Below are 23,351 nucleotides of genomic sequence, written 5' to 3' on the forward strand. Positions count from 1 at the left end.
GTAGAATGCAACTTTAGTTCTCCCACAATGAGTTAGGGCATTTGTGCATCATACACAATTCGTCATATCTTACTGAGTAAGGATTAATGGGCTTTGTTAACTTCTCCAAAAGCTCATTTACTTGAAGTGGATTATATACTTGCAGGAATCTAATCTGCGTGTCTCAGAAAGGAGGCTAAGCACCATGGTACTCCCGGGCGCCTTTGCGTACCATGCTGGGTGATTTTTTCTTGTGGCTCCAGCATGCGAGCGCTTCAGCAACGCGCTGGAGCCTGAACAGCCATGCGCGCAACATCCTGGGCTTTCTCAGGGAGAAACAGCCATGCGCGCAACTCCCTGGGCTTTCTCAGTCATTGCTGGCATTCGAGAAACTCCCTTTTCAGAAGAGTAGAAAGATGTGGCCTTGGAAGGCTCAGACTTTCCTCCTCAACTCTCTCTCTCTCTCTCTCCCTTTCTATGGGTGTGGTAGGCGGAGTGCTGTCACCCATGGCCCGTCCTGGAACCGGTGAATATGTCACCTTACAGGACACAGGGATTTTGCAGAGGGAATTAAGTTCAGGAGAGTAAGATAGAAAGGTTATTCTGGATCAGGGACAGGCCCAAGGGCATCACAGGGGTGGTGTAGAAGGAGACGTGGTCATGGAGACAGATGTTCAGGTGATGTGTGGAAGGGGTCGGGAGCCACAGAATGCCGGTGGCCTCCAGGAGCAGAAAAAGGCGCGGACACGGAGGTTCCTTGGAGCCTTCACAAGGAAGGCAGTTCTGCTGACACCTTGATTTCTTTATTTTTGCCCTCCAACCTAGTAACTGTGTGCTATTTTCGATCATTAAGCTAATTTGTTGTAGGAATAATGTTGCATTAGTTTCCTAGTGCAATGGTAAATCATGGCCTCTTGAGCAGCCCCCACCAAGTACCTAAATTTATTTGTCATGAAACCTGCAAATCATGGACTGTTCGAGCAGCCTACACCAAAAATTCACTTGTCACGAAACCTGCCTCAGCTTCCTATAGCGCCACGGTGATGTATTTATAGACATGCATTTTGTAAACTGTAAGGCCCAGTGTGTGTATGAGGGCACAGCCTAACGAGGCCTACCTGGAGGAAGGAATGGCACCTTGGTTAAATCCGAGTGCTGTGTGTTGAAATCCTGGATGAATGTTGGAGCACTCTGAGCTGCATTTGATTTTCAGAAGTTCCTCCCCAGTGGTCTCAGTGCTGCCTGCCTCCGTGAGGGGTACTGTATGTAGTGGGAAGCAGGTTTGTGCATCTGCATGAGGACTGGGCAGGCAGGTGACACTTCTGTTGAACAGTCCCTGGGAGGAAAGAGGAAGAAGTGCTTCAGAGAGAAGAAGGTAGCTGGGCCAGAGAATACAGCTCCATCAGTAAGACCCAAGGTGAGGAGGAGCCAACTCTAAAGACAGAGGAGACTAACTGCAGAACAGACAGCCTCGTAAAGTCGGTAGCTTCTCACGCTAACACTGTGTCCCTCACTCAAGTCCTGTGAGCCATCAAATGTGAGGACGGGGTTCTGCCCGCAGCTGTCCTGGTCCTGAGACCCTCACCCTTCTCTCCTGTGGCTCCTCCCTCTCCCATTGACTCGGGGGAGGGAGAGTGTGATGGGGCATCATGCCATGCCCGGGAGATAGTCATGGATATCTGCACTTCATGCAGTCTACACCATGCCTTATTGCAGGGAAGGCCATCAAATGTGTGGCCAGGAAGAAGGCAGTGCCCGAGTGTGCAGTGTGCCCCCCACAATTTTTTTGTAAGCATAATTTTTCTGAAAACTTTTGTTAACTTTAGAAATTGGCATTTCAAAAGATCTCATATCAAAAAGAATACTTGTTTTTCAAAGCAAAGGATGAACTTTTTATGAAGAAGCAGACCCACATTTTACTTGGTTATTAAGGACAATGTTTGTAAAGATCTCATTGTGGTGATCTTCTCCCACTTCTGAAACTTTCCAAAGCCCACTCATTTTTTTAAAATAATCTAACTAAAAAGCCTCCGATTCTTTGAAGACTAAACTTAGTCCTGTCTCTGTAATTGATCTTTCACTCCTTTGGTCTATGGTATTTTTATTAGTTAATTTTTATTTATAATTGACACGTGGTAATTGTACATGTTTATGGAATACGGTGTGATGTTTCAATGCATATATACATAGTATCATGAAATTGGTCTTTCACTCTTTTGGTCTATGGTATTTTTATCAGTTAATTTTAATTTTAATTTATTTTTTTTGAGACAGAATCTTGCTCTGTCTCCCAGGCTGGAGTGCAGTGCTCACTACAACTTCTGCCTCCCGGGTTCAAGCGATTCTCCTGCCTCAGCCTCCTGAGTAGCTGGGATTACAGGCACACACCACCACGCCTGGCTATTGTATTTTTTAGTAGAGATGGGGTTTCACCATGTTGGTCAGGCTTATCTCAAACTCCTGACCTTGTGATCCACTCACCTAGACCTCCCAAAGTGCTGGGATTACAGGCGTGAGCCACCGCGCCCGGCCTAATTTTCATTTCTAATTGACACGTGGTAATTGTACATGTTTATGGAATACAGTGTGATGTTTCAATGCATATGTACGTAGTATCATGATGAAATTGGGGAAGTTACCATGTCCATCACTTTAAACTTTGACCATTTATCTTTGTGGTGATGATATTCTAAATCTTCTCTTCTGGCTATCTTGAAATACGCAATACCTTGTTATTTGCTCTGGTTATCCTACTGTGTAATAAGAACACCAGAGCTTGGTCCTCTTGCCTAACTGTAACTTGGTACTGGTTGGCCAACCACTCCTGGGACCCATACCTCTGCCCCTTCCTAGGCTCTGGTAACCACCGTTCTATTCTTTGCTCTCTATGCAATCAACTGTTTTAGCCTCTATGTATGAATGAAATCATGCAGTGTTTGTCTTTCTGTGTCTGGCTTATTTCACTTAACATTATCACCTCCAGGTTCATCCATGTTGCCACAAATAACAGAATTTCCTTCTTTTTTTATTGCTGGGTAGTGTTCCATTGTGTATGTGCATGTGTATATATTATATATATAATATATACACATATTCATTGTGTGTGTGTGCATGTATATATATGTGTGTATATGTTATTTACACCTATACATATTCATTGTATGCATGTGTGTGTGCATGTGTATATATGTGTGTGTTATATACATCTGTACACATTCATTGTGTGTGTGTGTGTATATGTGTGTATATGTTATATACATTTGTACACATTCATTGTGTGTGTGCATGTATGTATATATGTGTATATGTTATATACATCTCTACACATTCATTGTGTGTGTGTGCATTGTGTATATAGGTGTGTATATGTTATATACATCTCTACATATTAGTTGTGTGAGTGTGTGTGTGCATGTGTGTATATATGTGTGTATATGTCATATGCATCTCTACACATTCATGTGCATGTGTATGTGCATGTGTGTGTATGTTATATACATCTGTATACATTCGTTGTGTGTGTGTGTGTGCATGTGTGTATATATGTGTGGATATGTTATAAACATCTCTACACATTCATTGTACGAATGTGTGTGTGCATGTGTGTATATGCGTATATGTTATATACATCTGTACACATTCATTGTGTGTGTGTGCATGTGTGTGTGTATATGTGTGTAATAAACATCTCTACACATTCGTTGTATGCGTGTTTGTGTGCATGTGTGTATATATGTTTATATCTGTTACATGTATCTCTGCACATTCATTGTGTGCATGTGTGTATATGTTATATACATCTCTACACATTCATTGTATGCATGTGTGTGTGCATGTGTGTATATATACATGCAGACAGATAGATATACCACGTTTTTATGTGCTCGTCTGTGGTTGGGCACAATCAATAGTATTTTATTCTGTCCCTTGGGTAAGGCCTTTTCCTTTTCTGTCTTGTCTTGGAGATACTTCTGCATATATACATAAATTTTAAAATTATAAATCAAGGAAACCCACCTTATTTATTATTTATCTCATAGTAGATGTTCCTTAAATATTGAATAAATAATGACTGAAAGGACTGTGGTAAATCACTTTCTTTTCTGACCTGTTTCCTCTAAAACAAACAATTCAGACTAGATACCTATTTCTCAGCCATATTTGTTCATCAGAAATTACCAGAAACAGTTGTAATAATACAGTTGCCTGTTCCCTAACCAACATTCAAAAATTCATAATAGCAAATGATGGGCCTACACATCAATATTTTTAAAAATGTATAGTAATTTTCCTTAACATTTGCACTGTAATATATTTCTTCTTTTTTTATGTTCAATCTTATTGTGTCCTTACATTTCAGATCTGACTCTTGAAAGCAGCATTTAGTTGGGTTCGATTTTTAATCTGGTGTGATAATCTTTGACTATTAATGGTCCTGTGTACTACTTTTACATCTCAATATAATTATTAATGGGTTGCATTCTTCAGTTTACTACTTTCTAATTTTCCTCCTTTTTCATGACTTTCTTCTTAATCTTATTTGCATTTAGTATTTTACATTATTCCTTTATTCTGTCTATAACTTTGATAGTGATAGATTCTTTACTAGGTTTTATTGACTTACTAAAATTTAATATCAAGTGTAGTTTTACCATTTTACAAAAACACAATGAAATTACCAATGCTTTAACTCCAACTACATCCCCCTATTTGTGTGTTACTGTAGGTGAGGTTTTATAAATATTAAATATGTGTTATATGTTATATAATATAAACCATATATTATAATGTGATATATGAATATATATTGAATGTAATTTTTATTATAAATACACTAAATTACAAGATATTATTGTTATTTTATACAGTCAATGATTATTTCATTTTACCCACATATTTACAGCATTTGTTGTTCATATCTACATGTATCTCTGGAATACAAGCAGATAATTTTACTTCTGACTAAATAATTTTTTAGCATTGCACTTAATGCAGATCTGCTGATTACAAATGCTTCTATTTTTAATGTATCTAAAATCCTTTATCTTCATTTTTAAGGATTTTTTTTTTTTTTTTACCAACATAGGCAATCACTTTCTTTAAGCATTTTTATTTTATTTTATTTTATTTTATTTTATTATTTTTTTTTTTTCTTGAGACGGAGTCTCGCTCTGTCACCCAGGCTGGAGTGCAGTGGCCCAATCTCGGCTCACTGCAAGCTCCGCCTCCCGGGTTCACGCCATTCTCCTGCCTCAGCCTCTCCGAGTAGCTGGGACTACAGGCGCCCGCCACCACGCCCGGCTAATTTTTTATATTTTTAGTAGAGATGGGGTTTCACCGTGGTCTCGATCTCCTGACCTCGTGATTTGCCCGCCTCGGCCTCCCAAAGTGATGGGATTACAAGCGTGAGCCACCGCGCCCGGCTCTTTAAGCATTTTTAGTATAGAATCCCATTGTCATCTGAAATACCGTCATTTTTTGCTAAGAAATGAGCTGTCAGTAATGGCTGGCATTTTAAAATATTTTTTTCCTGATATTTGATTTCCAGAAGTTTTACTATGATATGCCCAGATGTGATTTGCTTTGTATTTATCCCCCTTGAAATTTCTATTGCTTATTGAACTTGTAGGCTAATACCTTTCATCATGTTTGAAAAATTCTTACATTTTATCTTTTTAAATATTGCTTTTGCTCCTCTTTCCTCTCTTTAAGGGACTCCTGTTTTACATGTGATAGGGTTTTACACTGTGTCTTATATATATCTTATATTCTTTTATGTATTTTCTACCATTTTATCTCTCTCTATATTAATATTGATATTTTCTCCTAGCCCATTTTCCAGTTCACTAATTCTCTCTTTGGCCTGTCATATTCTGTTGTTAATCTCATCAACTGAGATCCTAACTTCAATTATTATAGTTTTTAATTCTAAAATTTTCACTTGGTTTTTAAGATAAGTTTTATTTATCTCCTGAAATTTAACTTCTTGTTAAACGTGTTAGCATTTTCATCATAATGAATTTAAATTTCTATGAGTCTCAATGTATTTGTTTCTATTGGTTGTTATTTTCTCCTGAGGTTTGGTCTAATCTATCATGTCATTCTCCTTGTTTCATTTTGCTTGAATTTCAGACATTGTGGATGAAAGATTGTAGACTTACTCTCAGCCTCTGTATTATATTATCTTCTTGCAGAAAAGATTTGCTGCTTCTAGGCATCTAAATCACAGAAAAACACCTCAATCCAATCATGAATTGATTATTCAAAGCCATGGTTTATTACCTGTGAGAGCTGAGTTATTTTCAGTCTATCCTTCTTCCTAGCATGTAATCCTATGGGATCCCAACTGGAAGCCTGTGGTGTTTACCAAGGAGCTTCCCTCTCAGGAGGCCATGAATCTTAAGCTTATGCCCTGCATGATGCAATTTTCACAAACCTTCTGTTCAGATACTCAGATCATCATGAGACTCTTTGGTATCAATAAATGCTGTAAGCAGGAAAGATGTGCTAAACCTAGGTCTTACCCTCTGGATTTCTCTCTGCATGCAATGTTGACTGCACACATCATGACTGATTCCCAATGCCTTCAAATGGGTTGTGTAGAGTCTTAGCATTTCTAATTATTATCAGCAGGGGGATTATTCTGAAATGAGATTGTTTGTCTTTGCAAAAGCAGAGCCACTTCCTTCTCTAATCCACAAGTGACTACATCAGGTAGTTAAGTTTGAAGATCATTCACTGGAGTAGATGTTGTCCAAGACTCTTTCTAGCATTTATCCTTAGCATTCCATATTAGTAAAGTGACAATAATAACTTCATTTGACAGTATACATTTATCCAATTTTTAAGCCATCAACTTGGTTCTTGGCTTAAAGTTGGTCTTTAGAGTTGTTCTTAAAGTTGTTCTTGAAGGTTCTTGGCTTTAGAGTTGTTGGTGCAGGGTTAATGAAAGGATCTGATGAGGGGGGAAGGTCTCACAGCCAGCTAGGAAACTTCTTGAGCAGCCAGACAAGTGTCAGTTTCCTGGAGTGACAGACACTCTACTGCTTCTGAAAAAAGGAGCAGGACAAGTCTCCCCACTGGCCTCTCAAAGTGGTCAAATACACACAGCCCAAAGCTTCCAAACGGGAGCAAGGTGGTCCCAGCAGAGGAATGTCGCACTTTCTCCCCATCCTGTATGTAACACTTATAAAGGAATATAGCTATACATTTTATATCTCAATATTATACAAAAGCTCTTGGTATTAACAAGTTTCTGTCGTGTTCTGAAGGGAGATAAAATATGAATAACTACAGGCCAGGTGCAGTGGCTCACTCCTATAATCCCAGCACTTTGGGAGGCTGCTTGAGCCCAGGAGTTCAAGACCAGCCTGGGCAACATAGCAAGACCTTGTCTTTACAAATAACTTAAAACTTGGCCAGAAAAAGTGGCTTGTGCCTGTGGTCCCAGCTACTTAGGAGGCTAAGGTGGGAAGATCACTTGAGCCCCGGTAGTCAAGGCTGCAGCAAGCCATGACCACACCACTGCACTTCAGCCTGGGGGACAGAGTGAGACCCCATCTCAAAAAAAAAAATATATATATATATATACGTATATATATATATATATATATGAATAATAGCCATAAAATAACCATCAGGTGAATAATCTTACAGATCATTGAGGAAACATTAATAAATAAAATATCAAAAAATTTAAATCACTATAATTTAGAGAACAAAAACATAATTTTTATTAAAACTAATTTTATATATAGATGTTGTTCAAGTATTTTATTTTAAATCTTAACTATAAAATGAAGCCTTGGACTGTTTCATATTCAAGAAATTTCTCCAGCTCTAAAAAAATACAGAAGGAGCTGATTCACCCCTAGATGTCTAAAACGTCCCTCATAAAACCCAGGGTTCACTGTTTCCTGATCCACGTAGTAATCTACTCAGTCCTGCTTAGCTATCCAAATCTGATCAAAATCACAGAACTATGTAATGAGGCAGCAGACGACTGCTCAGTTATTTTCAATTCTCACTCTTTTGTCTTTTCTTAGAATTTGCCAGATATAAGTGGCATACCAAAGATGAGATTATAGATTGTATGAGTGAAGTTCCAGACCCAAAATGGATCAATAACATATTCCACAGCTTTACAGACAGGACTGTGGAGAACAAACCCTACACATTTGCCTCATTTACTGAAGCAAAAAAGCCCAAATCCTGGGGAGACAACTGACCGTGTGCAGCCGCAGGAGAACATTCTGACTCCAGGGCATGTGACTTTGCAGTGTTTTCAAGCACTTAAGCATTTCTGTGATTCTTAACTAGCAAATCTTTTTGACAAAAGTGTTGTTTTCATTTTCAAAGTCCAGAAAGACAACATGATTTTCTAATCCAGACACTGACTTAATATCTGAAGAGTCTCCGGGCATCGTGTCTCACGCCTGTAATCCAGGCACTTTGGGAGGCCAAGGTGGGTGGATCACCTGAGGTCAGGAGATCAAGACCAGCCTGGCCAACATGGTGAAACCCCGTCTCTACTAAAAATACAAAAAAATAGCCGGGCGTGGTGGTGGGCGCCTATAATCCCAGCTACTCGGGAGGCTGAGGCAGGAGAATCACTTGAACCCAGGAGGCGGAGGTTGCAGTGAGCTGAAATTGCACCACTGCACTCCAGTCTGGGTGACAGAGTGAGACTCTGTCTTAAAAAAAACAAAACAAAACAAAACAAAAAAACCTGAAGAGCCAGGGAGTTTACATTCCTTAGTATGGAACTGGTAGTTCTGACTTTAAAAAGCAGAATCCCCAACTTGTTAGGGTTAACAGACAGGTCCTCAAGCCTTGACTTGTTGGCTAGATTCCCAAGCCAACTGCACCCTCCTCCCCTAAAGGAGGGGCCATTCTGTGGCGAATCCCAACCTCTGCTCCCATCACCGTCCCCCAATTGCAATCCTCCCAGCCGCAGAGGGTAGCTCCTCCTTCACAATGAGGGACTGTGGAGATACTTGGATGAGGCTTTGTGCTCTGCTAGGATCAATTCAAATTTGGGTGAGACAGAAAGAAGAGATGAACAGCCAGACATCTGAGAAGAAAGAAAACAGAGCCAGCCACTGAATGACAATTAAGTATGTGACGATATCCACCAACTGCCAGGACCAACAGACGCTCTCCGTATTGTACGCACCAGGAGGTTTAAGATATTCTGCTGCATGTTTTCATAATGAGACTTCTTTTCAGAGAGGGAAGCTAGAAAGCAGCATCCTATATGAAAAAAATGAAACTAAGATGAAACACTGAATAAAAGGATGAAGAAAAAAGAAGCAAAGCTGTAGCTGCGCATTTGAGTCATTATCCTAGGAACTCTACGTGTTACCTTGCTGTCCCTCACAACTGCTCTGTAACATGTGGAGGGAGGAGTGGAATTCTGGATGGTGTTCCGCCAGACCACACTCCGAGTGCATCAGCATTGGACGTTTTATCTGAACTATATTTACAGTGTATAAGATGATTCAGGCCAGCCTTCTATTTCAGAAATTCACAATCTATGGGAAAGTTATGGCAAAGTACACACCAGAACTAGATTTAAAGACAAATCTTCCAGCTCCCAGGCCAGGATGTGTCCCAACACAGAGAGGTCTCTAGAAAGAGATCGATTTCTGCCAAGTTCCAATGGGACTAATTGGCTCTTACTTTCCTTTAGACAAGGATGCCGTCTGTAGTCTGTCATCTCATCTGTATGGATAACGTAGTGTCTGCTACAGAGCACAACTTTGAAAAATATTTAGGAAAAAATTAACAGACTATGCTGGAGATTGTGCAGCAATGCTGAATTCATAAAACCTGGGATAATCTATGTCCTGAAGATTCTGCCTCCATGCCACCTTCTGCTTAAAAGGATGAGAAATGGTAAATGGGATTTAGGAAAAATTTGAGTTGGAAGTAAATTGATTCCCACGCAGACTCTATACTTTGCATCTACATATTCGAAGGGTCTTGATTCTGCTGTGGTTTACTGACACGTAGCTGGCTTTAATACATGTTTACTGAAGCCCCACCACCTGCAGGGGTCCTGACCCAACTGTCCACATGCACACCAGTCCCAGGCTCATGGCATTAGTGCTCTTTCCCAGCATTTTCTTCCCCTGGGGACGTGAAAGGCTTCTGCTTCTTGTAGGATGCTGACGTCCCTGCCGTAGAGCAGTAAGGATGGGTGGCTTCGGGTTGGCACCCTGTGTGTTTACTCCGAGTCAGATTTTTTAAAAATGCATCCCAGAGTGCTCTCACATGTTCTTCATCATGGATATGGTTCTGACATTTTCCCTGGGTCTCTAATCCTGATGAAAAGCAGATGGTATTTACTTGCAAAACTCCGATCTGACCTGCCAGTATTATCCTCTCCTGCGACCTGGCTCTTTGCCATCGGCCCTAAGAGGGATCCTAGCAGGCACAGCCTTCTCAGACTCAGCCATTCCCATCCCTCCTCCATCCTGTGCTAGGAAGGCAGCCATTCCATCCATGCCTAGGGGTGGCTTCTGGAAGTTCCCACTGCCTGACACATAACCAGTGCACCCTGCCATCTTCAAGCAAGACCTCACTTAAAACACCCTGGACGGCCGGGCGTGGTGGCTCATGCCTGTAATCCCAGCACTTTGGGAGGTTGAGGCGGGAGGATCACCTGAGGTTGGGAGTTTGAGACCTGCCTGACTAACATGGAGAAACCCTGTCTCCACTAAAAAGACAAAATTAGTCGGGTATGGTGGTGCATGCCTGTAATCCCAACTACTTGGGAGGCTGCGGCAGAAGAATCACTTGAACCTGGGAGGTGGAGGTTGCGGTGAGCCAAGATCCAAGATCGTGCCACTGCACTCCAGCCTGGGCAACAAGAGTGAAACTCTGTCTCAAAAACACCACCCTGGACACATAAGAACCTGCCATATGCTTGATCATGGCAGAAGAGTTAGAACGTTTATTACAGTCACCTATTCTGAGTATGAACAGGTTATCTCTCCCATTCATTCATCCATTCACTTATTTATGAGATGTTTAAAAAGTGCCCCATGCACTAGGCACTGTGGTGATACTGAAGGAGTCCAGTACACAAGTACTTTCTACTGTGAGCTTTCTTCTTTCTTCTTTTCTTTTCTTTTTTTTTTTTTTTTGTCTAAAGGCTGGGTGAAAAAAAAAAAAGGCATACAGAGACATTGGATTTCCTTCTCATTACACCATCTGGTTTGTTCTCGGCTCACTGCAACCTCGACCTCCCAGGCTTAAGTGATCCTCCCACCTCAGCCTCCCGAGTAGCTGGGACTACAGGCGTGTGCCACTGCCTGGCTAATTTTTGTATTTTTTGTAGAGATGGGGTTTCACCGTGTTACCCTGGCTGGTCTCAAATCCCTGAGCTCAAGTAATCTACCGGCCTCATCCTCCCAGAGTGCTGAGACTACAGGCATGAGCCACTGTGCCTGTCCTTCTTCCAATAAGAGGAAAAGTAAATAAATAAGAAAATATTAAAAATCAGGGCCCTAAACATGGGAAAACAGCAGGGCCGATACAGAAAGTGAAGGATGAGCCCTATGGGAGAGAGCAGAAACACTGAGGTGTTGCGTGGGCCTCCTCTCAGAAAAAACAGCTGTTCAGTGGCCCTGAGGAAGGGAGAGCTAGGTGTGTGTACACAAACAAGGAACTGTGCGGTCCTGAGAACGCTGCTTCTCCCCGTGCGGTCCTGAGAGCCCTGCTTCTCACCAGGTTCAGTTTCAAGGGCTCTTCATAGGCTTCATAGTCTGAAGCCCTCACAGAGATCTTGTTCATGAGAGTTATAGCTACCACAGTAACAATTAAAACTAAGATATTTGAAAACATTATTTGCTTTTTAGTTATTAAAATATTTTTAAAACCCATTACCTGTTAATATGTGATTATATATTTATGAAAAATAATGATATTTTCCATAAAAAAGACATTTATTGAAAGAGCGTCATTATTTCACATTTAGCAAATGTCTTTCATGCGTGTCTTAATAGAGCAGCTGAATTCTCATCTGCCTCTGCACTTAACATATTGCATAAGTTGTTTTGGCTGAAGCATTTGAAGATAATCCAACCCCACAGATGATGTAGTTGCATGAGGGAAGACCCCAGAAACCCCATGAAAGGGTGGAGGGCACCCCCACAGGCTCATGAACCCCGCTTTGAGAACTGCTCCTGGAGAACATTGTGAGCAACACAGGAGTCAGGAGGGATGAGGAGGAGCCGCCTCTTACACCACTGTGGGGGCATGGCCAGGAGTTCAGGTTTTGGAAGCCCCAAACGCAGTCAGAAGCTCTTATATAGTATGACGCAATTTCATTTTTAGAACAATGGTCCTGCTGCTGTGTGGAGAATGCACTGGAGGGGAAGCAATGGATTGGGGAGGCTGGTTAGGAGGCTATGTATTTGGCTACGCTGGGGAGGAAGGCAGCATCAGCTCAAATTAATTTCCTCTCCCTGTAGTCTTGGAGAGTAAACACGCTCACTTGAAGCGTGTGTCAGAGGAGAAGCTTCCCAGGTCTTCAGCAACCAACTATCCTAGGGAAATCAGACGGCCGTATGTGGTGAAAGCTTTTGTATTTTAATTTTGCCTTGGAGGTGGATTTCAAAACTCACATCACTCAAAACTCTGACCCACCTGCATTTGGCCAGCTTGTCAGCAAGATGACAGCTTCTTCTCTCTGATTTTCTTTAACTCCTACCATTTCCCATAAACAATAAGCTTGGAAAACATGAGCATCTGCCCGAGACAGATCCCCAGGAAGTCTAAAGCCTGGGCAAAAAAGGCAGAGGAAGGGAATACACAGAACATTGGATTTCCTATCAGGGCTGCACCCTGGCTTTCATTATGCCGTCTGTCTGACTCTTAACAGACCTAGCCCAGGCACACAGATCAGGACTTATTTTCTAGGCCATTTTAAATAGATTAGGAAATGTAAAGGTCCCTTAATTGACATAATTTGGCATTAAGCACTGCACATGCTTGTGCACGGCTCCTATCGGCGTGAGCGTGTGCCTGCTGGTAAGTTTGTGCATCCATCAAAGGTCAGCTTGGGGGATTGGCAGTGTGTGTTCCCCCAGCTTGAAAGGAGATGCACCTCTTAATCCCACTTCCAGGTGCATAGCACCCCACCAAACAGCAGAATCTTTTTTAGAATTCTAAACAAAACAGTTCCGAATTCATGTTCTGTTTTGGGTTTGTCAATATTACCATTAACTTTCGGTAATACTGAGGAATATGCCTTTTTGTGTTAGGTTCATACACAAATATAGGTGTTTTGCCATGGGAAGGAAGTGTACGTGTGTGTGCATGCATGTGTGTAATTTTTAGTAGTAAATGAACCATTTATTTTTACTGTAGAGGCTTTATTCAAAGATATTAGAGCTTGCCATTAAGTGTTATTATGCCAATCTCTAAAAAATATTTTGCACTGAACATGTTATTTTAATGTAGACAGAGGCAAATATGCCTATATATTTAATATAAGTAAGAATATAAATGATGAATGCATACATGTTTATTATATGGAGAGAGAGGGATAATTTGAGAACTTTTTTTTAGAATATTCTTAAATTGCTTAAAAAGAATTGGGGATAAGAACAAAGAATGTACTCACAGGTGTATTGAGATATGTGGGAGCCTTTGGGAAATGTTGTGAGCAGAGAATAACAGCTTCGAGAACTTATCCAGTAAGATAAACAGCAAATATTGGCGGACTAAACAGCCCTGGCTGAAGTAGGTATACCTGTGTTGAATTCAGCCATGAATGCAATAGGCCTCTGGAAACCTATTTTTAGCCAGCATTTAGGTACCGGGTCCCTCCCTCCCTTCTAAAATTATTTTTTAATTCCCTGGAGTGTGCCCCCCTCTGCCACTCATCTGCTTGTTTGGTGCCTGTTCCTTTCCAGGGGGCGAGGCTGGCTTCCTCCCTCTGCCGCTCATCAATACTGAGCTGATTTGGAACTAAGCTGGGTAATAACATGCCTTTCAGCAGCCAGCCCCGCACACGCCATGTAATTAAGGCCTGATGGTTGTGTTGACGGCGAATGAAAGAAAATGGCTTTGTTCTCCTTCCCCAGGCTTGATTGTGGGTTCTCGCTCTCACCTGAATTCGACCCACTCTGCATTGTGCCCGTGATTGCTGGAGTGCCAGTAATTGCCGTCCTGGCAGATGACATTTCCATGAAGCACACTCTGTGCAGCTCCAGAGGGAACGGACAGAGCTGATCGCTGGGGAAGCTAATCAAAGACAGATTTAGGAACGGCCTCGGTGGAGGAGGGAGCCCATGACCAAATATCAGAGCCTCTCCTCTGACATTTGCTTGTCTGTCACTCACTGTGCCTGGAACCTGCTTACCCTAGGCCTGCAATCCATAAAGACTGGATTGTGTGAGGATGAATTGCTGTTTAAGTTCATTAAGGCCAAGTTTCGATCATACCTTTTTTAGAAAAAATTCTTTATTTTGTTTTCCAAAAGGAGGATCAGAGCAAATAGAAATAAATGAAAGGAACTTACCTTCAGAAGATATTGCACATTTTGTTTTGTCTATTAAGTGCATTGTTTAAAATGTGTGTACAACTTTAAAATGTGGGTACAAACTCCATCATGCATAAGGTAGTAGAACTCACTCTTTAAAGGAACATTTTTCGTGTGTGTTTTTTGAGATGGAGTCCCACTCTGTTGCCCAGGCTGCAGTGCAATGGCATGATCTCAGATCACTGCAACCTCCGCCTCCTGGGTTCAAGCAATTCTCCTGCCTCAGCCTCCTGAGTAGCTGGGATGACAGGCACACACCACCATGCCTGGCTAATTTTTTGGTACTTTCTTTAAAGGAACATTTTAAGCAGACTTCTTTAATTTAGAGCTGGTCGTGGTCAGAGGGATCACTGAGTTGGACTTGGTAATTACACACAGAAAGAGATGCCCATGGAGATGGAAGATTTGTCCATGGTCATAAAGTCCAAAAGGAACAGAGTCAGAACCAGACCTGCGCCTTCCAAAGGCTTCATTCAGCAAGAACAGTGTTGGGTGGATCCTGGTGCCATGTAGACCATCGTCCCTGGTCTTAGGCAGAAGTTTCTTACATATGCATCCTATTTGCTCAGTTACATTCAGTGTACACTCGATTGCTACCGCCATAATCATGCACGGAGAAACACAACCATACCTGAACTAGATGGTTCACTTCCGCTATTAACACACCCACCCCGGGCCTGCTGGACAGTGCCATGGAACAACCTCAGGGGAGAGACGGGGGTCGCCCCATCATTTTTGTCTGTGTCACTCACTGGGTCTCACTTTCAATGTTTTCCAAAGAAAGAAATGTTAAATATAGGATAGGAGAGCCATTATTTATTTGGTAATTTTCTTACACATTTTTGCAAAATGTCTACATTTTTAACCAGGCTTTATCATACACAAGGAATTTAAAAATAATTCCATGCAAGCATAAGACATTAATTTCCACAGACTTCTCTTTCAACAAAAAGTAGGCCAGAATGGGGTCTAATATTCTAAAGGTGGCTGTCCACACTCCCTCTTATTTTCACACGGAGAACAGGGAGGATGGGCTGGAAGAGCTGGACGAATGTGTAGAAAGCAGTTGTGAGGCCTGTTCATCCAGCTCCCTGCTCAGAGAAACTTATTTTAGGAGAAACTAAACGAATGTTGTTACTGGACAGCCCAGTGGCAGCTCCTCAAAGCCCCTTTCCTTCCCTTCCCCCGCCTGTCAGACCACCTGAGGGTGGCCCCGGCTGTCCATTTCCAGACACTCGGGCTGAGGGTGAAGTCAATTTGCCCCCTTGATGGAGTGTGGCTTCCAAGGCCTGGCTATGCTTTACACATTTAGCTGTTCATCCAATAAACTTTCTTTTGTGGGTGTTTCTTCCTTTTTGTTTCATATAAGAATAGTCAAGGTTGGCTACTTTGGTGAGGTCATTTTGTGTTGTTTTCTATTGATTTGCCTGTGAGTTGATAAAAAAGTGAAGCAAACCACATTTCAAGTGCCTGCCTCCTCCCGCTGCCCCAGGAGTAGTTTCTAAGTATTTTAACCAAACAGTCTAAGCACTGCAACGGTAGGGGGTCCACGGGCAGAACGGGCATTTTTCTATGTCATTTTGGTAGAAAGACCATTGCTGTCGGTTGGCCTTGCTTCTTTTAAGTCACAGGTCTTTTTAAATCAGTGCCAATAAAGACCAAGGTGAAGATTAGGTTATATTATAAATTGATCTTAACTCTGCTACATACACTCATGTTAATTTATAATGCAAAGTTTATAATATTTTTGAATTGGAATTTAAGAGTTAATTCATTGTAGAATTTTATAACAATCTGCTAATTATAGATTTTTGATTCTGCAATACTTATGCAAAAATTGGGTTAAGAGGGGAGGCCGAGGCGGGCGGATCACGAGGTCAGGAGATCGAGACCATCCTGGTTAACACGGTGAAACCCCATCTCTACTAAAAATACAAAAAATTAGCCGGGCGCAGTGGCGGGCGCCCGTAGTCCCAGCTACTCGGGGGGCTGAGGCAGGAGAATGGCGTGAACCCAGGGGGCGGAGCTTGCACTGAGCCGAGATTGCGCCACTGCACTCCAGCCTGGGCGACAGAGAGAGACTCCGTCTCAAAAAAAAAAAAAAAAAAAAAAAAAAAAAATTGGGTTAAGAGTTAGTAAGTGTAGGCATCCAGAAAAAACCCAAGTATCCTTATTTACCAGAGGGAGTGGCGGGACACGGGATGGTTGATGGGTCTGCAGAACGTGACTTCTTGGGGAGACGTGGAGACTTTACAAATGCCTCTCACAGAAGCTGCTTCCTTCCAATGGTAGTGATGGGGGCAAAGCTAAAAACGTAATTCCAGGATGGGTGCATGAGATTCTCCCTATTATCTGTTCACTGAGGTCCATATTTCTTTTGTGGCGTGCACGCTTTCTTGGCTTCAAAAAATGAAAACGTAACAATGCGGAACTGCAGTTAACCAGTAAGGACCGCGGGACTCGGGGAGGCCCAGCTACGCCCCCCTCACGTAAGGAACGCGGTACTCGGGAAGGCCCGGAAGGCCTGGCTGCGTCCCCCTCACGTAAGGAACGCGGGACTCGGGGAGGCCCGGAAGGCCTGGCTGCGTCCCCTTCACGTAAGGAACGTGGGAAGGCCCGGCTGCGTCCCCTTCACGTAAGGAACGTGGGAAGGCCCGGCTGCGTCCCCCTCACGTAAGGAACGCGGGACTCGGGGAGGCCCAGAAGGCCTGGCTGCGTCCCCTTCACGTAAGGAACGTGGGAAGGCCCGGCTGCGTCCCCTTCACGTAAGGAACGCGGGACTCGCTGCGTCCCTCTGACGTAAGGAACATGGGAAGGCCCGGCTGCGTCCCCCTCACGTAAGGAACGCGGGACTCACTGCGTCCCCCTCACGTAAGGAACGCGGGACTCGGGAAGGCCCGGCTGTGTCCCCCTCGCCTAAGGAACGCGGGACTCACTGCGTCCCCCTCGCGTAAGGAACGCGGGACTCGGGAAGGCCCGGCTGCGTCCCCGTCACGTGTGGAGGCCAATCAGATGAATATATTAGTTTACACATCGTACAATTTGTGGTGAGTTACTCATATTTGAACAGAGCTATTAAAATACAAGGAAGTAACAAAAACCACACAGTACTGAATGACTAGTTACATTTTAATTAAATAGCACAAATATGTTATATAAGTTTTGTGTGTTGAAAATGCCCTAATTCCCATTTACCTTCAATGTGTTTGCTATTATTATTATTTTTAAGTCTGGGCCTGTATATAAGAGTGGAATGCTTATTAGGTGCAGAAGAGAGAGTTATTGGATGGCTGTGGAAGAGTTGCTGGCTGGTGACTGGAAGGTTTGCAGCACGAGGGCATTTTCTAAATGCAGGAGCTGTGCTATCTCGGTGGATCCTCTGACAAGCCTTCTAAAGTAGACGCAATTACTATTTGCATTTCAGAGATGACAAAAGTAAAGGCCAGAGAGGTGGCAACGCTTACCCGAAGTAATCCAGCTACTCATGGGGTGGAGCTTTGCACAGTTTCCAGCTAAAGTGCCGAGCTGCGGCCTCTCTTGGCAGGTCCCTTTCTGGGTAGCGGGAAACCTCAAGCCAACCCCAACCGCCGATTTAGGCAGGAGTCTCTCCTACAACTGAAGCTGATGGATGAGGAGAGGCTTCTGTCATCACAGGGAGAGAACAGAGTTTTCCTCCCACCGCTGGGGAAATCTGCCGGCTCTGCTGGAGAGGCCGCCAGCCCATTGGTGGGCGTGCGGTGCGGGAGGCTTAGGCGGGAAGAGGAGGTCTTGCTCAGATGAGTGTTATTCCTTTGTTTGGACAGAGGAGGTTGGGCAAATTGGAGTGTAGGATATTTTTGCCTGGAGATTTTTAATTGATAAAATCATCCCATGAAAAAAATCCCCAATTTTTAAAAGCATGCTACTTTGACACCTTAAACTCGTCGTTTTAACATTGATAGAAAGTATTTAAGATGTGCCTTTGCCTGAAAATAAACATCAGTGGAGTGGAAGCACTGAGGGCCTTCGTCCGTTCTGTCCCGACCTTTATGGGCGCTGCACATTTTCACTGTGGAATCTACAGGGACACGCTGTCTTGTGTTTACTTTCTACTTGTTTCTCTTGAACACACACATGCGTTAACACTGTAGTGTATTTATTACTTTGTATGTCATTAATAAGAATATATTTTGATAATATTGAAACTGTGATTTATTAGTGATTCCTTCTAGGTAGATATCAGCTGTGTTTTTTAGATGTTTAAAATTGTGGACAGCCTCAGCATGACCCACATTATTCAAGCCATATACCTCCTTCCCTTCCTCTTTTCTCTCCCTCCCTCCCTTTCTCTCCATTTCTCTCTCCTTTTCTCTCTTTCTTTTTCTTTCTTTCTTTCTCTCTCTCCCCCTTTCTCTATCTTCTTTTCTTTTCTTCCCTCCCTCCTTTCTTCCTTCCTTCTTTCCTTTTTTCTTCCTTCTCTCTCTCCTTCCTTCCTTCCTTCCTTTTTTCGTCTCTCTCCTTCCTTCCTTTTTTCTTCCCTCCTTTCCTCTCCTCTCCTTCCTTCCTTGCTTCCTTCCTTCCTCCCTTCCTCCCTTCCTTCCTCCCTCCCTCCCTTCCTTCCTCCCTCCCTCCCTTCCTTCTTTTAGTTATATCTCCAAACTATTTTTTCTAGTATATAGTTTGCAAGAAACTACATGTGGGATTCTGAATTGTCATATGCTGATAACTTTTACAGAGAGATGCAGCTATGAAGAATATGTGCTAAAATATGGATCTCTATCTCATCACACTGAGAACCTCGTATTACCTTACAGGGCCATCAAGTACAGCATGATTTCAAACATTCATAATATTACTCTCTTGCAAGCTTTGTGCACTGGAAGGATGTTTCTTTTATACTGCTCCTAGAGTCATGGAAACAAAGCAAGCTTTAGGAAACAGGATGGCTTGGTTCCAGGCTGCTTCTCTCCTCCCACCGCCTGGCCCCACCCTTTCTCTCCTCCCCTCCCCTGGGAACTTACTCTCCCTGCACAGAGGTGAGCAGCCTCTTTGTGACCAGGCTTCACCCCAGCAGCTCTCTCGTGGTCTGCTTCCCCCAGGTTCGTTCCTCCCTGTCTCTCCCCCTCCTGTCTGTTCTAAAACAGCAACCTGGCTCTTCACTACTCTAGGAGAGGCCAGGAGGTTCGCTGCGTCCTGCAGGATACAATTCAGGCTTCCCCAGGACTTACCATCCAAACACACCCTTCCCTCCAACTGCTCCATGCTTTTTGTGTTACTGTTTTCTGTCCAGGAGATCTCCCTCTGTGACTTATCATCCATAGCCTGATGACCTGCCGTTCTCAAAGCTCAGCTACTGCTCCTCGGAAAACCTCCCCACCTCTGTGGCAGAGTCAGCTCACCTCTGCGTAACCCTGAGCACTGTGGGCATCCCTGTTGCAGCCTTGCTTACTTAGAGGAGAAGCGATGACCTCCCTCCTTCTCTCCCCTGCAACTCTGTCCTGCCTGGAGGCCCAGGCTATGGGAGTCTTTATCTACTGTGATGTTTATCCATCTCAGTCCCTGCCACCGTGGGCCACGCTGGGACTGCACTGCTCTTTGGTGGTGTTTGGTAGGAAGCCAGCAATTCCCAAACCACTGCTCCTTCCCCAAAATCCAAAGGGAGAGATCCACAACAAACAGTGGCCAAATGAAAAAGAGAGCGTGCCTTTCTGGTTAGCTGCAAAGCGCATGCTGTGCTTTGAAAAACCGAGGCAATGCCTGCTTCTAAGCCTCCAGCCCTCCCTAAATCCTCCATCCAAATCCAGGCAATTGCTACTGTCTGGCTTTCTTCCTTGTGAAATACAGACTGAAAATGAGAGAGAGAGTGGGGGTTACATGGGTGTGAGAGAGGGACAGAGAATGAGGATAGATGCTGGACATACTATTGCAACCATCTTCCTTGTTCCATGAAAAATTAATATCTTTTTAATCAATAGTAACTCAAAATACCAGCTAGCCCAGAATCATTTGCACTTATAAAGGTAAATTCTTTTTTAAAAAAGTGTTCAAATAAATGGATTTCTAATGGAAGGGTTTCAGTGGTTGGCATGGGTACTGGTCTAACAATCTGGAGGACAGGCCCTTCCTAAGCCACTGAAATCAGATCCTGCAGAGAGGAGATCACCTCTCCATGGCCACAGTTCGAAGACACAGTGCAGTCAGAATGGGGCGTGCCGTCTGTGGCCACGGTTCCAAGACACAGCACAGTCAGAGTGGGGCATGCCATTCATTTTTGCTCTGAAAGCTTGTTACATATGGGAGTTGGGAGGTGACTGCCAGGGTGGACACTTGTCAATGTCCAGCCCGGAAACCTGGGTCCCCATCCCAGCTCTGTGACCTCAGGCAAGCTACCTTTCTGAACCTCAGTTTCTCTCTGAAAATAGAGCTAATATCTCGGTTGCCTATTCTCAGGGTTGTTTTGAGGATCAAATGAAATAATGAGCATGGAAGTGCTGGAACGTGGAAAGTCCTTTTTCTCTCACTTGGAGGCAGTTAGTTGGAGGATGTATTTATGCAGATGAATCTCACTTCTCGGCATGCACCCTCCTATGGTTGCTGTGTGAAGGAAAAGGCTGCAGGTTTAGAGAGCAGGGGAGCAGCCCCCAGTCTTTGGCACTGCATCCAGGAAGACAAAGCACTTCCATGTCGTCGACTCTGTCACAGATGAAGGGCCTTAAGTACACTCATGCCCCTACCATTAGGATTTTCTAGTTGAAACGTGTGGCTGTGCTTTAAGTTAAACTCATAGCACATTTAAATCACACTCTGCATTCGCAGTCTCTGACAGACAGTAATTTCTATATATTTTAAGAGCGGGGCTTGCTGCTAGAATTCTGATTTTCTTCCCAAGGATTCTCTGAAAATTGAGGAGAGTTCTGCTAGCAATCAGTAACATGATTTCATTCATGAAGTTTCTATGTCTCAGAGACAACAGAGAGCCAAGTAGACTCTCGTGAGTGTTTTCAATCTCACTTCACAGACACATAGGTACACAAAGGTACACACACAGGTGCATGCACACGGGTACGCACAGGTACAGATACATGTGCACACACGGGTACACACACAGGCACACACACAGGTACACATACAGGTACACACACAGGCACAAACACAGGTACACAGGCACACATAGGTCATAGGTACAGATACATGTGCGCACACAGGTACACAGGCACAGACACAGGTACACAGGCACACATAGGTACGGATACATCTTCACACACAGGTACACAGGTACATACACAAGCACACACACAGGTACACACACACGTATGGATACAGGTGCACACAGGTACACACAGGTACGGATACAGGTGCACACATAGGTACAGATACAGGTGCACACATAGGTACATACACAAGCACACACAGAGGTACACACAGGTATGGATACAGGTACGCACATTCATACACAGATACAGATACAGGTGCACACACAGGTACAGATACAGGTGCACACACAGGCACACACAGGTACATGCACAAGCACACACACAGGCACACATGCAGGCACACAGGTACAGATACAGGTGCACACACAGGTACATACACAAGCACACAGGTGCACACACAGGCATACACAGGTACAGATACAGGTGTACACACAGCTACGCACAGGTACATAAGCACACACACAGGTACACACACGGGCCCACACAGGTTCAGATACAGGTGCACACACAAGTACACACACAGGTTCGCACACACCTTCAAGCACAGTTTACGCACACCCACATCGAGTTGTCTCTCTGCCACTTGCACTCACTCTTAAGGTAGCGCCACTAATTCAAATGATCACTTGCTCTCTCCTCTTCTTTCCTGATACAGGTTGTTGGTTTTTTTTTTTTTTAAAGAGCTTATATTTTTCCATTTAATTAGTAATTATTTGAGAGTACATATTATGTGCTAAGGACTATGCTAAACAAATGAAGAATTCACCAAGTAATAAACATCTGTACTCTCAAGGAGCCATGAGTTCCTTGGGGGGCTTGGAAGGAGGGTGAAGTGAACTCTACTTTATTATCATTATTGTTATTCAGATTCATTCATTTAATGGATTCTCTCTCCTCTGGCCCCTGGTAATACAAAAATGAACAGGTGCAATCCCCGTCTTCAAGCACCCTAGTTTCTTTGATAACAACAGTAGCATTAGCAGAAGTGAGCAAACAGTGGAATCACTGGCTGGCTGTGTGAAACAGTGTGTGAATGTATGAACGGATCAGCGAGAGGATGACCTCATTCATCATGCAGAGGAACAGCCTCCTCCTGAGGACCAGAATGATCTAAAAGTCGTTGAGTAGAGAAATGATGGGATTTGATGTGAAGGCTGATAAATCTTTGAGATGTACATAAAGAGAGGAATGGTGTGAACCAAAGTGAGGAACTATAGTTTATATTTGAGGGACACAGAGAGGACAAAATGGCTTAAACTAAAGGTCACATAAGGTGGTGGCAAGTCTTAGGAATTGAGAAATAACATGTCACCAAGCTCTGGGAGACCTGGGAGCCGGGCTAGAGTGTGTGCTTTTAGTTCTGGCTCCGATTCCTACTGTTCCTCGCTCACTAAAGCAACGCTTATGGAACTTGGGATTCCTCATCTGTAAAACAGGCATAATTCTACCTCATTTACACGTTTGTGTGTGAAATAACTTTTAACTCTAAATTGGGATACACATGTAAGGTGCCGTCATGATAATGATAATAATACAAATCATGGTCACTATGTGGACTTATTCTTAGTCAGAGTCATCCACAACAGAGGCATGTTCTTAGAGATTCCACTCTCAGCGTGAAGGGA

General features: G+C 43.3%; 1 protein-coding gene and 1 long non-coding RNA gene across 8 annotated transcripts in view; one reads left to right on the forward strand and one right to left on the reverse strand.

Moving 5' to 3' along the window:
* Window positions 1-23,351, forward strand: part of MYT1L (myelin transcription factor 1 like) — a 540,435-nt gene that overhangs the window by 126,188 nt on the left and 390,896 nt on the right. The window lies entirely within an intron of this gene.
* LOC134733484 (uncharacterized) lies at window positions 821-17,127 on the reverse strand. Of its 2 annotated transcripts, none has more exons than XR_010116984.1 (3): window positions 16,712-17,127; window positions 9,155-9,231; window positions 821-1,315 (listed from the first exon to the last, which is right to left on the reverse strand). It is a non-coding gene; the product is annotated as an uncharacterized lncRNA (long non-coding RNA). The 2 variants fall into 2 exon arrangements; XR_010116983.1 differs by lacking the exon at window positions 821-1,315 and adding an exon at window positions 5,703-7,028.

Source organism: Symphalangus syndactylus, chromosome 18 (genome assembly GCF_028878055.3).
Source record: "Symphalangus syndactylus isolate Jambi chromosome 18, NHGRI_mSymSyn1-v2.1_pri, whole genome shotgun sequence".
Lineage (NCBI taxonomy): Eukaryota > Metazoa > Chordata > Mammalia > Primates > Hylobatidae > Symphalangus > Symphalangus syndactylus.